Genomic DNA, 12,882 nt, shown 5'->3' on the forward strand with positions numbered 1-12,882 from the left:
ACAAATAACTTATACTACAGACTATCAAAATATGAGTATTTAAAAAAAATACATTATTTTGGGAAAATTTAGAATTTTATCGTATTTAAAAAAAAATGCTTCATTTGAGTTTAATACTGTTAAAAGTGAAAAATCACAAAAACTCTAGTTTAGTTAAAATCTAAAAATTTGCGTCGTTTGTTACTTATGTTGCGAATAATGTTAATTTAAGTATTTTATAAATTAGATATTTTGTGAAAATTTATGTATTTTACGCTGAAAAAGTTTAGTAAAAATACATTCACAAGTTTGCTTCGATGGATATTCATAATTATGTAAATTTAAGTACACTGAAAAAAAACCAAATATTTTGTGAAAATTTTAGTATTTTAAAAACACAAACTTGATTAAAATGCAAATCTTTAAAATCATTTTCAAAAATACGTTATTTTTTGAATGTGATTCCAGTAAAAGCTGAGATAGAATATTTTGTTTGAATAAGTTTCTTTTAAAAGGCTACCTTAAATGAGTTATTGTCAGATATCATCGAAAAATTACCGCCGAAAGAAAAACGCATTTCGTCCAAACTCAATTATACGAAGCCTCCATTATCAGAAAATTCAATTTTCCCGAAGCTCGATTGATCTGTTATTGATTTAAGGTAATTTATTTAAAGAAAACTTTATTTTGACAAATATATTTTTCTTTTATTTTTGGCTAAAAATTATTTTTGATTGTTTTCAGTCCACTACAAGATATTTTTTAACCACTAATTTTTCAAGCCAATATTAAAAGAGGCGACGTGAACTATGATATATACTTGCAACGGCATTAAAAACATTCTTATGTCAAATCTTGTTCTAAAAATTCAGTCTAGGGATTTATTAGATTTTTTTTTGTTTCATTTTTTCAAATTTTTTAAAAATTTGATAAAAATATTATTGAAAAAAAATTTAAAATGATTTTACAATATATTTTTTTTAAAGTAATTAAGACCGTTGCAAATATTTTTCAATGTATATGTCGCCCCCCTCCCCCTTCAAAATTGGTCTGAAAAATCAGGGGGCAAAAAAATATTTTTCCAAGAAACTTCAAAATTTCCATGAAAATAGAAGTCTAATCAACTGAAAACAATCTAAAATGCATTTTTCTGCATTGATAATCATATTTAGCATGTTTGGGCTTGTTCAAAAATGTTTTGAATTTTTATGAAATTCCAATGTACAGCAACGCAAAAATTGTATTTTTCGCAAAAAAATAAAAATTTTGTGAATACTTAGATATTTTGGAAATTAATGATGGCAAAACAACTGGACAGGTGTATAATGCATTTTAAAACACTTTTTTCATCAAAATGTTGAAACTATGACTCGTAATTTGAGTTTTTATACTTTTTTATTTTTTTGCTTTGGTCAGAGTCGAGGGACATAAACTTCAAAAAATATTTGCAACGGCCTAACAAGAGTATAAAAGTAAAACAATTTTAGTATCTTTTTGACACATTTGGAACGTTTTATAATTTCATAAGCAAACAACTAAGAGAATTAGAGATCATCAATTAAAAAAAAAATATGTAAACAGTATGAGATTTTTTTAAATGTTTTTGGACCTTTTTATGTTGTTGTAGAGGGCTCACATTTGATATGATTTCATACCATGTATAGATACGATCTCTAGAACAATCAGAACAAATTCTACAGAAACTGTTTCTTAACATGATAAAAAATCAGGACTAAAATGGATCTTCAAAATGTTTGTAGCGGTTTCCGCATTTGAATTTCCAAAGCATTCTCCCTATTAATATTTCAGCCTCGATACACCCCAGCTCACGATAGTCATTGACCTTTAGCCCCCCATCCTGACAGATCATGAAATCCACTTCAATTGTAGCCTCTAATGATAGTTTTCAACTCTTCACCACAGTAGATTCAATTTCGAAGGTCATCTCAACCTCCCCCGACTGACCCACTTCGCGATCCCCGACAAAAAAAAAACTCTCCCATCTTCGCGGTCAATCCAACAAACCGTTAACCACCATGACCACACCGGCCACAGTATTAATATCTTCATCACCTGAAACCCGTAATCATCAAATCTCCCCAAAGTATTTTTCTCTCTCGCTTTTCGCGGTGGAGGACGTTGAGGGCGTATCACCCGCGGGCAGGAAAGGCTCCAAATTCCAAACGGGATCAGTCCCGGGTAATCATAGGGCCTACGCAACGGAGGGCCCGCGACCCGTCACTATCACCCGGAGTTGGAAATCAAAAGTGAAACACACGCCTCGGAAGAAGTCCGGTAAGCCACGGTGGGCCCGAAAAATGCCTCATTTTGGTTAAGCCGATTTAAGTGACAGGTATAATTTGACCTGTTGCAGGTTGGACGTGGTAGGGAAAAACGCCAACGGTTTGTTTATTTTGATGGAGCTGGTTGTGGGACAGCGGAATTACTTGTTTTTTTTTTGGGTTATTTTGGAGACCGTTTTGATCGATCTGGACGTTGATCTTGTTAACTCGATGCCAGGTGCAAGAGATATTGCAAGTGAAGGATTTTTTTTTTAATTTTTAAGCTACAATAACCAATAACCAATTCTGTGTGGCCAGTTAGGAGGTCTCGTTACCACATCTCACCCTTCCGTTGACGCTGACCCACACACGATTCTGCCAAATTTCCTTAACGATTATTGGCATCATAATAGAAGCTTCCTCTCATGTTAATTTCCAGTCCGGTGCTCGTTTGGCTCCCCCCGATAAAGGCAATAAAAGGAAACCTGCTCCCGCCGAGGAGACAACTCCGACCCGCTAGAAGCCCTGCTGGCCCGAGAACTCTCCGGGGAGGCCATCAAGAAGACACCCCGGCAAGACTTCAACGGGCTTTCAACGGGCCGGGTGCATCAGCTATTTATGGTATTCCCATCCACTTAATTTGCTTCGGTAGTCCGGGGAGTCCCGTGTTATCCGCGCGCGCATCGTTTGCAGGTCCGGAAGAACCCCCGGTCCTGGAGATCCATAAAGATCCGATCGGCGAAAAAGCGTGCCCCCTGAAAAATGAAAATGTGCACCCCTCGGGAGATGACCGAACCGCTATAAATTCTTCCTATTCCCTATTTTGCCAACAGTAATTCAATGCAAACTCACTCACTAGACGCTGGTATCGCGAAAAGAAGCTATCTCCAGAGGGCGAGCTGCGCTCGAGCTCACCCGGGTTGCTCCCGGGGATGTATCGAGATCGGTAGATAATCACCCGCGAGTTTCGCGAGCAAGTGTACTCCCCAACAAGCGCCTGCGGCTCTGCTGAAGTGCAATGTATCAAACGTTGACCGTGATCTTGGCCACCTCCAAACCTCCCCTCCTCGGAAGATCCACGGTATGGAATTCCGAATTAACATACCATCGTACTCCCTGGAGAGAGAAGCAGTGGAAAAAATGCTCCCGCGAAAAAAACGGTAAGCATCGCCAGGAATCGATATCAATAACTTTGATACAAAATCATTTTCTGCGGCAGTTGCGCCGTTGAAAAGTGCATCGCGGTGCAGCGGAGAGCCAAGTGCATTCCTCCCGCACGACTGACTCTGTAGAGTAGGAGAGAGTGGGGCATCTTACCTGACGATTTTCAAAACTTTGAAAAATTTAAACAACCTAAAAAATAATGAGTGAGTGAGTGACTGAGCGAGTGAGTGAGTGAGTGAGTGAGTTAGTGAGTGATTGATTGAGGGAGTGTGTGAGTGAATGATTGATTGATTGATTGATTGATTGATGAGTAAGTAAGAGAGTGAGTGAGTGAATGAGTGAGTGAGTGAGTAAGTGAGTGACTGTGTGAGTGATTGATTGATTGATTGATGAGCCAGTTAGAGAGTGAGTGATTGAATGAGTGAGTGAGTGAGTGAGTGTACGAGTGATCAAGTGAAAAAAATGATGAGTGAGTGAGTTAGTTTACGAGTGATTGAGTAAAAGACGGAGTAAGTGATTTAATGAGTGATAGAGTGAGTGAGTCATTGAGTAAGTGGGTAAGTGATTGAGTGAGTGAGTGATTTAAAGAGTGAGTAGGTAATTGAGTCTGACAGTGAGTCAATTAGCAAGTGAGTGACTCAATGATTAAATGAGTGAGAAAGTGAGTAGGTAAATGAGTCAGGCTGTTTAGTGGTCTATACTAAGGTGTTACAAAATTTAATTAATTCTGAGAAAAAAACCTCAAATAAACTCAAGCCTCCCCTACAAGTCCAGCGGTTCCAGCGAATCTCCACACACAAACACACCAACTCACACTCCCGCATCACGATGGAATGCAGAGCACCTGAGGGAGTCCCGAAGCCGGCAGATCACCGCGAATCTTTATCAAGTCATACGTATGCGCAGAGCGGGGGCGATTAATTTTGATTTTATTTCTGCAGCTCCTCTCATCTCATCCTTCCTGCTCTCCCTCGAGGGAATTTCACGCACAACACAAAAGTTCATCGACTTCGATTGCCCCAGCTCCCACCCATTTAATGGGGGTCCAATTTATGATGGATCCTTTTGGGGCACGCCAAAAATGAAGGGCCCGCGGGTCACGCTGGGTGGCACCACAAACCTGTTATCCCAAAATTTAACCAAGCCCAAAAGAAGCCGCGCCGGCCTGCTCCAGAAAAAAAAGAAGAACCCCGATCCCGTCCACGAAACGTGTGTTAATGATTTTTTAAATTATTTATTAATTCGCCATTAACATCATTAAAACGAAAACATCCGCCAATGGAGAGCAATTTCTCACCGCCGCCGTGTTCCATGACAAGGGGCAATCAAAAGGAAGGCTCCGCAGAAGACTTTATTGCCGTGTTTCGTTAATAAAACTCAAAATTAATATCACTTATAAATGCATCGAAGGCCCTTATTCGGGATGCACTTGCGGTTGACGTCGACGACGAGATCCCGAGGTGATCCGAAATTGGACGCTCATTATGGGCCCATCGCACGGCAGTTTGTGATTATTCGGCGTGAAGTTACGAGGGGTGTGAGAAAGGGTTGCGAAAAAAAGTGGGAATTTCAAAATTTGGGATTTTAGGATAAATTATTTTTATTATTTTTATTATTTTAATGATCAAATCTGGATCAAATAGAAAATATTATGATGAGATAAACTATCATAAACAGTAACTTTTTACAAAGATGCGAATTTTATTGAAAAAATACCATATTCAAAAATCAGTACATAACGTTGAAATGTTTTGTTTTCGCCGAAAAAATAATTTAGTCAGAACAGTCGTTTTTCAAAAGTAATGATCATAAGGTCTGAACGAAATAAAAAAACTGGAAAAATCGGGCAAGCCAATTACCAAATTAGCAAAGTTGTGTACAATAACGGTGTAATTTCATTTTTTATGCATGAAAGTTTCAAGAAGTATACAAAATGGGTTAATTTAGCTTAGTATGGGTGATGTTTAGATTCAGATAAAGTTCTACTTTTCAGCACTGAAATGGATGCTGAGAAGTTTAACCTTTTTTGATTTAAATGGTTAATTGTCTTAATACAAGGATATTTGGTTCATAATTCCATTCAAAGGGTGTTTATCGAAATTGCAAAAAAAAAAAGTTGTATGGAACTAGTTGCAAAACATGATTTTTTCAGCACTCGTCGTTTCAATCCAACTCCGTGACCCTCGTTGGATAAAAGAACGACTCGTGCTGAATAAAATCTTCTTGTTGCAAGTTATTGCATAAGTTACTATTTTTTTTATTTGTTTTTCCAATGACTTCAGTCATAGCCAAGTAACATACAACTTAACAAAATATCTTCATCGGTCTACAGCATTTTTCCTTTTTTGCATTGAATGAATCTCTAAAGTTAAACTTTAAATCAAACTTGGGAATATTTCCTGAATTTTTTATTTAGTTTATACATTTATATTGTGTTTTATAAAAAATTAACAGTTCTTTTGCAGGATTTAACATTTTCAATATGAAAATTTGAGGAAATCTTTTAATTGATGCTGATTACGTAGCTAAAGTCGCAAAATCGAGAAAATCGACAAAAAAAGTCAGGAATTTTCCAAAATCCACCTAACCATTGGGAAAAAGTAGGAAATTAAGATTATATATTAAATAGTCGGGAAAAGACGAAAATCCCGAGCATTCTTGTTAAAAAAAAATCTCAAACTCTTGAACAATGATCAAAAGAGTGGTTCAAAAAAATAAGTGGTTTCTAATTTCAAAAATCAGCTTAAAGCAATAAGTTTGTTCTTTTCTGTCACATTTCTGAACTATTTTAAAAACGATTTTAACTTGTGCTTGGTAATTGAGCAATTCCAGCCCAAAACAGGAATTTTTCAGGTACTTTTTTCTCGACCCTCTACGAATTAAATGAAACTTTGTAGACATGTTATCCTACGCTTATATAAGCCATTTTTATGTATATGTAGCCAGTTCCACACGATAATGACATTTGAGAAGGGCGTAAGTGTTTTAAATATTTTTGTAATTCGGAATATAAATATTTCTGTATCTCGAAGCCGTTGCATCGTATCAAAAAGTGGTCAAAGACAAACTTGTAGGAAATTTAACGAGATTTTTGATAAAAATAAACTGCAAGAAAAAAAACACTCAACTTTTATGAGATTTTTGGATTTTTAAGTTTAAAAGTCAAATTTGAGGGGGAGCCCACGATTTTTTTTCGTTCAAAATTTTTGTGAAGATAGCCTAAGATGTTACAAAAAGACTCACGAAAAATGCAGGATCGAGCATCTCACCTAAAAAAATACAAAAAACATTTACTGAAACTGTTTTTTTGAAAAGTGCTCTAAACGTCAAAATTTACAATATCCGAGTACGGGAATCGATTTTCCAGACAATTTTACATAAAAGTCTCCATATTGACTACTGTCCTAAGTCCAATCCTTGTGAAGTAACAGCGGTTTTAAAAATAAAAATGTTGAAAAAATAGGTTTTTTGATGATTTTTGGCAATTTCTATATGACAGACTTGATTTTTCAGTCTCGTAAATATTTTTACCGGAAAGCTCGTCCAATTTCCCATAAGTTTGTCTTTGACCACATTTCAATTGGATGTATGGGCTTACAGATATAAGCTTATTTACTATCCAGGTTACTATACTACACTGAAAAAATATTATGTTTTCAGTTATGAGCAATGTAATTGCGATACTATTGTAATGCTCCATCCTGCATTTTTCGTGAGTCTTTTTGTAACATCTTAGGCTTTCTTCACAAAAATTTTGAACGAAAAAAAATCGTGGGCTCCCCCTCAAATTTGACTTTTAAACTTAAAAATCCAAAAATCTCATAAAAGTTGAGTGTTTTTTTCTTGCAGTGTATTTTTATCGAAAATCTCGTTAAATTTCCTACAAGTTTGTCTTTGACCACTTTTTGATACGATGCAACGGCTTCGAGATACAGAAATATTTATATTCCGAATTACAAAAATATTTAAAACACTTACGCCCTTCTCAAATGTCATTATCGTGTGGAACTGGCTCCATATACATAAAAATGGCTTATATAAGCGTAGGATAACATGTCTACAAAGTTTCATTGAAATCGGAGAGGGTCGGGTACAACCGATTCCCTATTTGGCATGGAATTGCTCAATTCTATTTTTAAGGTAATATTTCAAATTGGTTTTAACAAGTTTATTAAGTCATTGCAGTACACAAAAATCGAAATATTTTATTTTAAACGAGCCCAAATATGCCAAACTTGGTTAACATCACAGGAAGTACAATTTTTAATTGTTTCAGTAGTTAGACTTCTATTTTTATAAACATAAAATTTCAAAGTTTTTTGAAAAAAAAAAAAATTTCCCTGATTACTTGGAAAAGTTTGATTGATGATTTATATTATTATTTTAATAGAAAATTTTGTTTTATATATTTTTAATAGACTGTTTTTGGTTAAAATGTCCATCATTTGATGTTCTGGAAATATCGGGAATCCAAAAATTGGATTAGAGTGACCACCCTGGCTTTTAGGTAAAAATGTTTTGAGAAAAATATCTGGAACAAATTTGTGATTTTATGCATCGAGCTAGTTGAATTTTTATCGAAGAATTTTATTGCTAATTCCATTTTAAAAAAAATCAATTACGTCAGCTTGAAATGGCAAATTCCTTTATCAACCTTCTTCTACAGAGTACCCAAGTTTAGTTTTCTAATTGAGAATTGCTCACTGAAATAAAAAATATTTCTGTTTAATTTTTGAATAAAATTTTCTAATAAGGGCGGTTATTTAAATATTGAAAATTTACTTAAAAAGAGACCCAAAGAACAAACCTTATTGTTGAACAGCACCTTAGATCCTTTAAAAAATTGAAGCTTTTTGCTTCCTTTAAAAACTAAAAAAAAAAACAAAAATCACTAAAATATAAAAGAAAAATCATTCTAGAACAATCAAAACATCACGATACTACTTGATATAATCGTTCGAACAGATTTGGTATTTTAAGAAAAGGAGGTTTTCAGCTAAATTTACAACACTTTTAAAACTAAAATGCAAAAATGCAATTTTCTTATTGTACTTTTTAAGTTGGTTTTCACACCGCGTCGACACACCGCGTTTCATCAAGTTTCCTCAATTTAAAATTTTTACTTTCAAGACAGGTTCAGATTTGGTAATACTCGAGCAACCGGAAATAACGTGGGAATAACATTTTTTGATATTTGAAAATACTAGGCCAATAAATTTTTTTGTTATTGATAACAAGATTTGTTATTCGCCGTTATGATTTTTTTGTTTTTCGAATGTTATTTTAATAACAGACTAATAACGAATTTAGTTGTTCTTCGAACAAATCTTTGTTATTATTTTTTGTTATTTTAACAACTAATCCGATCATCCCAATGACAGTTGGAGTTATTCTTCCATAACAAAAAATGTTATTCCAAAGTTTTGTTGGCTTTCAACCAATATCAGACCAATAACAAATTTTGTTATAATAACATAAACTGTTATTAAACTCTTATTCAAAAATTGATTTTTCAAGAATATTCCATAAGATTTTTTGTTATTTTAACAGTATTTGTTATTGAAATGGCATGAATGTTGTTATTACCGTCTGCCCGGGTAGTTTTGATCGGTTGGAACCAAATTCCGGACTGTTCCGGATTTATTTCAGATTCGATTAACTATTCCAACGGAATTGTGAACTATAAACAAATCTGAACCAGTCTTGAAAGTTTCAGAATGGTTGATAGAAAATAAACAAAATTACAGCATTATAAATGTATATTGAATTATCAACGTTTCCATAATTGAAAAAAGGTTGTTGGTAAACTAATCACCAAAATTCAGAAAATTAAATAGAAATTCAAAAAAATTGCTTAAAACAAACCAAATGACCACAAATCGAGCGAATTCCACAACGACCAAAACAAAAAAAAAGTACCCTTAAATCTCCACCACGATGCTTCCAACGCTTCTGATTTATGCCAACAAACACGACCCTTTGGCCTATTCCCATGGAAAGTGCACCAACGAAGCTGGCTGCTGCAACCACACGAAATGCACCTGCCCAAGTGGCCGCCGCAGTGCAAACCCCCTGCACTTATCAAAGATCAGCCTGCACTTGCATCGGCTAACCTGGCCGTTCAACGAGAGGGGCAGTTCCCTGTTGGCCAGCCAAGTGCAACGAAAAAGGGTGTTATTTTTCTCTGATTTTATTTATTGTTTCAAGCCTGGATAGCAATCAAACCCTTTGGGAAAAAATAAGGCTGCCTTTTTGCTGCTGCTGCACTCTCTCAGTCGTTCAGGGACCCTGATTAATATGTACAGTTTCGGAACCAGACGAGAACAAGTGGAAAATGGTTGCAGCAGAAAAAAAAAGAAAGGGGAGGGGGGAAATTTCCCGTCTGCACTCTTTCATTACACCAACAAACAAGTAGCTGCGAGCGATTCAAATTCCAAAGCAGCAGTGAGGCAGAGGGTGGAAAATGTGTGGGAAAATTTATTCAGAAAAATCATAATAAATCATAATTGGTGATCGACTTTGGCAGAGTGGTCGTTGTTGTGACTTGCCGGTGGCAGCTGAAGGGAAGTGACTTTTCGAACTAGGGGGAAAATCGGAGCACAATTTTGCTGTTATCGAGATGGGAGAGGTCTTTATTTGAACTGGGGGTAACTTTTTGTTGTAAACTGCTGGTTAACTTGAACTGGCTAATTATGAAGGGTGGTTGTTCACATCCGTTCCCAGATTGTCGAGGGTGATGTTAGAGTAATTAATTTTACATTAGATTTGATATAATGTGTCAGCTATTGAAAAAAAAAATGATTGAGTCAATGTCACTTCAAAAGATATTCTTTAACCTTGTTCAAATCTAAAATTATTCATATATTTGGAGAAGATCACAGAATAACTTTGCACATTAAAAAAATAAAATTTTATGATATTTTAGACCTTAGAAAGAATTTAAAAATACAAATGGGTCATTCCAGGTCAACTGAGTACACTTTTGGACTCGACCTTCACCGATTTGGACCAAACTTTTAGGGAACGTTTATCTATCGATAGTTAACAGAAATCTCAAGTTTGGTGCTGATTGGACCATCCCTCTATTTTTGACACCGCCCTCTTTTTTGACGATTTTCTAAAAAACTTTTTTTTAATCATTACTTTGCAACTATTCGAGCAAAAGACTTTCTACAAATTGCATTTTAAAGAAAATTGTCCAAGAAATTCGATAAAAATAAAATTTCAATCCTTAAATGCCCACTTATATTATATTTTAACTTTTTAAATATTAAAATTCAGTTTTGACCAATTCCTTATATTTTTGTTTGTTTTATTTTATCACCATCGTGTTCCTCGGACAATTTTACATAATAATCAATGTAGACCTCAAACTAAAATGAACTATTGGCAAGATACAGCGATTTTACTGAAAAAAACTTGATTTTACGCAGCACTCGGAAGTACATCGTGTACTTTTTAACAAAAAGGGATGAATCCCACATAGTTCGGTTTTTTATATGTGAGAATCTTATTTCGGATTTGAATTCATAGGAGAGAGTGCAACGCAAAATCAAGCTTTTTTCAGTAAAATCGCTGTATCTCGCCAATAGTTCATTTTAGTTTGAGGTCTACATTGATTATTATGTAAAATTGTCCGGGGAACACGATAGTGATAAATTAAAACAAATAAAAATATAATAAATTGGTCAAAACTGAATTTTAATTTTTTTTCTGTAAAATGCAACCTGTAGAAAGTCTTTTGCTCAAATAGTCGCAAAGTTATGATTAAAAGAAGAAAAAGTTTTTTAGAAAATCGTCAAAAAAGAGGCCGGTGCCAAATAGAGGGATGGTCCAATCAGCACCAAACTTGGGATTTCTGTTAACTATCAATAGATGAACGTTCCCTTTAAGTTTGGTCCAAATCGGTGAAGGTTGAGTCCAAAAGTTGACCTGGAATGACCCAAATGATTTCATAACAAAACAAACCAAACAGTCCCCCTCAGCGGCCCCAAAATTTTCCCATGACCCGCAAAGGGGCCCCATTTGGACTCCCCGCGTAAACACAGGAAGCGCGCCCTCTCGTGTGCGCACCATTAGATAGATCACAGAACAACCGGCGTACCACCAGAGCCGATTGCGTCACGTCAAATGTCTGAGTTCCAGTCCGTGGTAGTTCAGTCGGGAAGGAGCAAATTACTCGCGTCGCGTTTAAGGTCTTAATTGTGGCCACTCCAGCCGTAGTAGCGGTGAAATTCTGTGGGAACCCCCCGATCAGCTGACAATAACCGGCAATTTTCTACCATTTTCAATTGATATTTTAAACGAAACCATAACTCTTAATCAAATTACCAAGGTAGTTCGGACCGCCAGATTCCGGGTTTGCTCGACGACGAAGTAAAGTGCGTTTCTGCGTGGCGTGGCCGTCGTCGTGCTGTCGTGGTCAGGAAATTTAAAATTATTTCAAAAATTTATGGACGCCAAATTATAGAGATTCGAGCGCAAATATTCCCCCGGCGACGGACCTCTCTGAAACGCGAAGAAAGAGTGGCTGGGCGTAAAACGATCTCTGCGCCACCGCGATGTGACTTACTTATGTTGGTTTTTTGAGGGGTGACCCTCTCGGAACCCCCTTGACGAAGACTAGGGTGACCTGGAAGGTTTAGTTGTGTTGATTTCACTAAAAGTGCTAATAAGCCCTAACTAAGCACTTTTCAAGCACCTAATCAGCACTATATCCGCCCTAAGGGCTAATTTCCCAAACTTGCTCAATTTGAAGGTTACCCTACCCTTAGTCCATACCCTTTTGTTTTCTCTTGTTTACCATTTACTCAACTCCTCAAAAAAAAAAAGAGCGACATTTGAGCTGCCGTGCCTGATGGTGTGTTTATGTTTCACAGACAATTTATGACACAGAGCCCAGAGGAAATCGATGATGTAAAAGAGTAAACATCCCATCGCGCGCGGCGTTTGTGGCACCCGAATTTGGGAATAATGACACCTTCCCCAAACCCCGTCGTCGCCGTCGTCGCAGTCTGGTTGAAATCTCGGGCTAGAAAGCCCCTTGGACGGATAGCGTGAGAAAGTGTCGGGGCCAACCAATAATGATCCGATCAGACAGCGGGTCTGAGGAAGGGGATCGCAAACAGATGAACAGGTTGCAGCACTCTTCGGTGGTGGTATCTCAATTTTCAAATAAATGACTGTTGTTTTGGATTTTGTCATTGCGCGGGGGTCGTTTTCTGGAAAGGGGTGACCGCATGTGTGGGAAAATTACGGTTCGTGTGAGAGAAATGAGTGAAATTTGAACAAGTAGCACTTCCGTCTCGGAGGAGGGGAATCAACACGGGAAATGAACTCCGGGTGCACCTGGTCACGAGGGTCATTAATTTAGATTTTTTGAAAAATTTAAACTTTAGATTGAGTCGTCTTTCCAACCATAGATGGTATTCTAAAAAGATCAAATCCCATACCAGGA

This window comes from Culex pipiens, chromosome 2, assembly GCF_016801865.2.
Source record: "Culex pipiens pallens isolate TS chromosome 2, TS_CPP_V2, whole genome shotgun sequence".
NCBI classification, from domain to species: domain Eukaryota; kingdom Metazoa; phylum Arthropoda; class Insecta; order Diptera; family Culicidae; genus Culex; species Culex pipiens.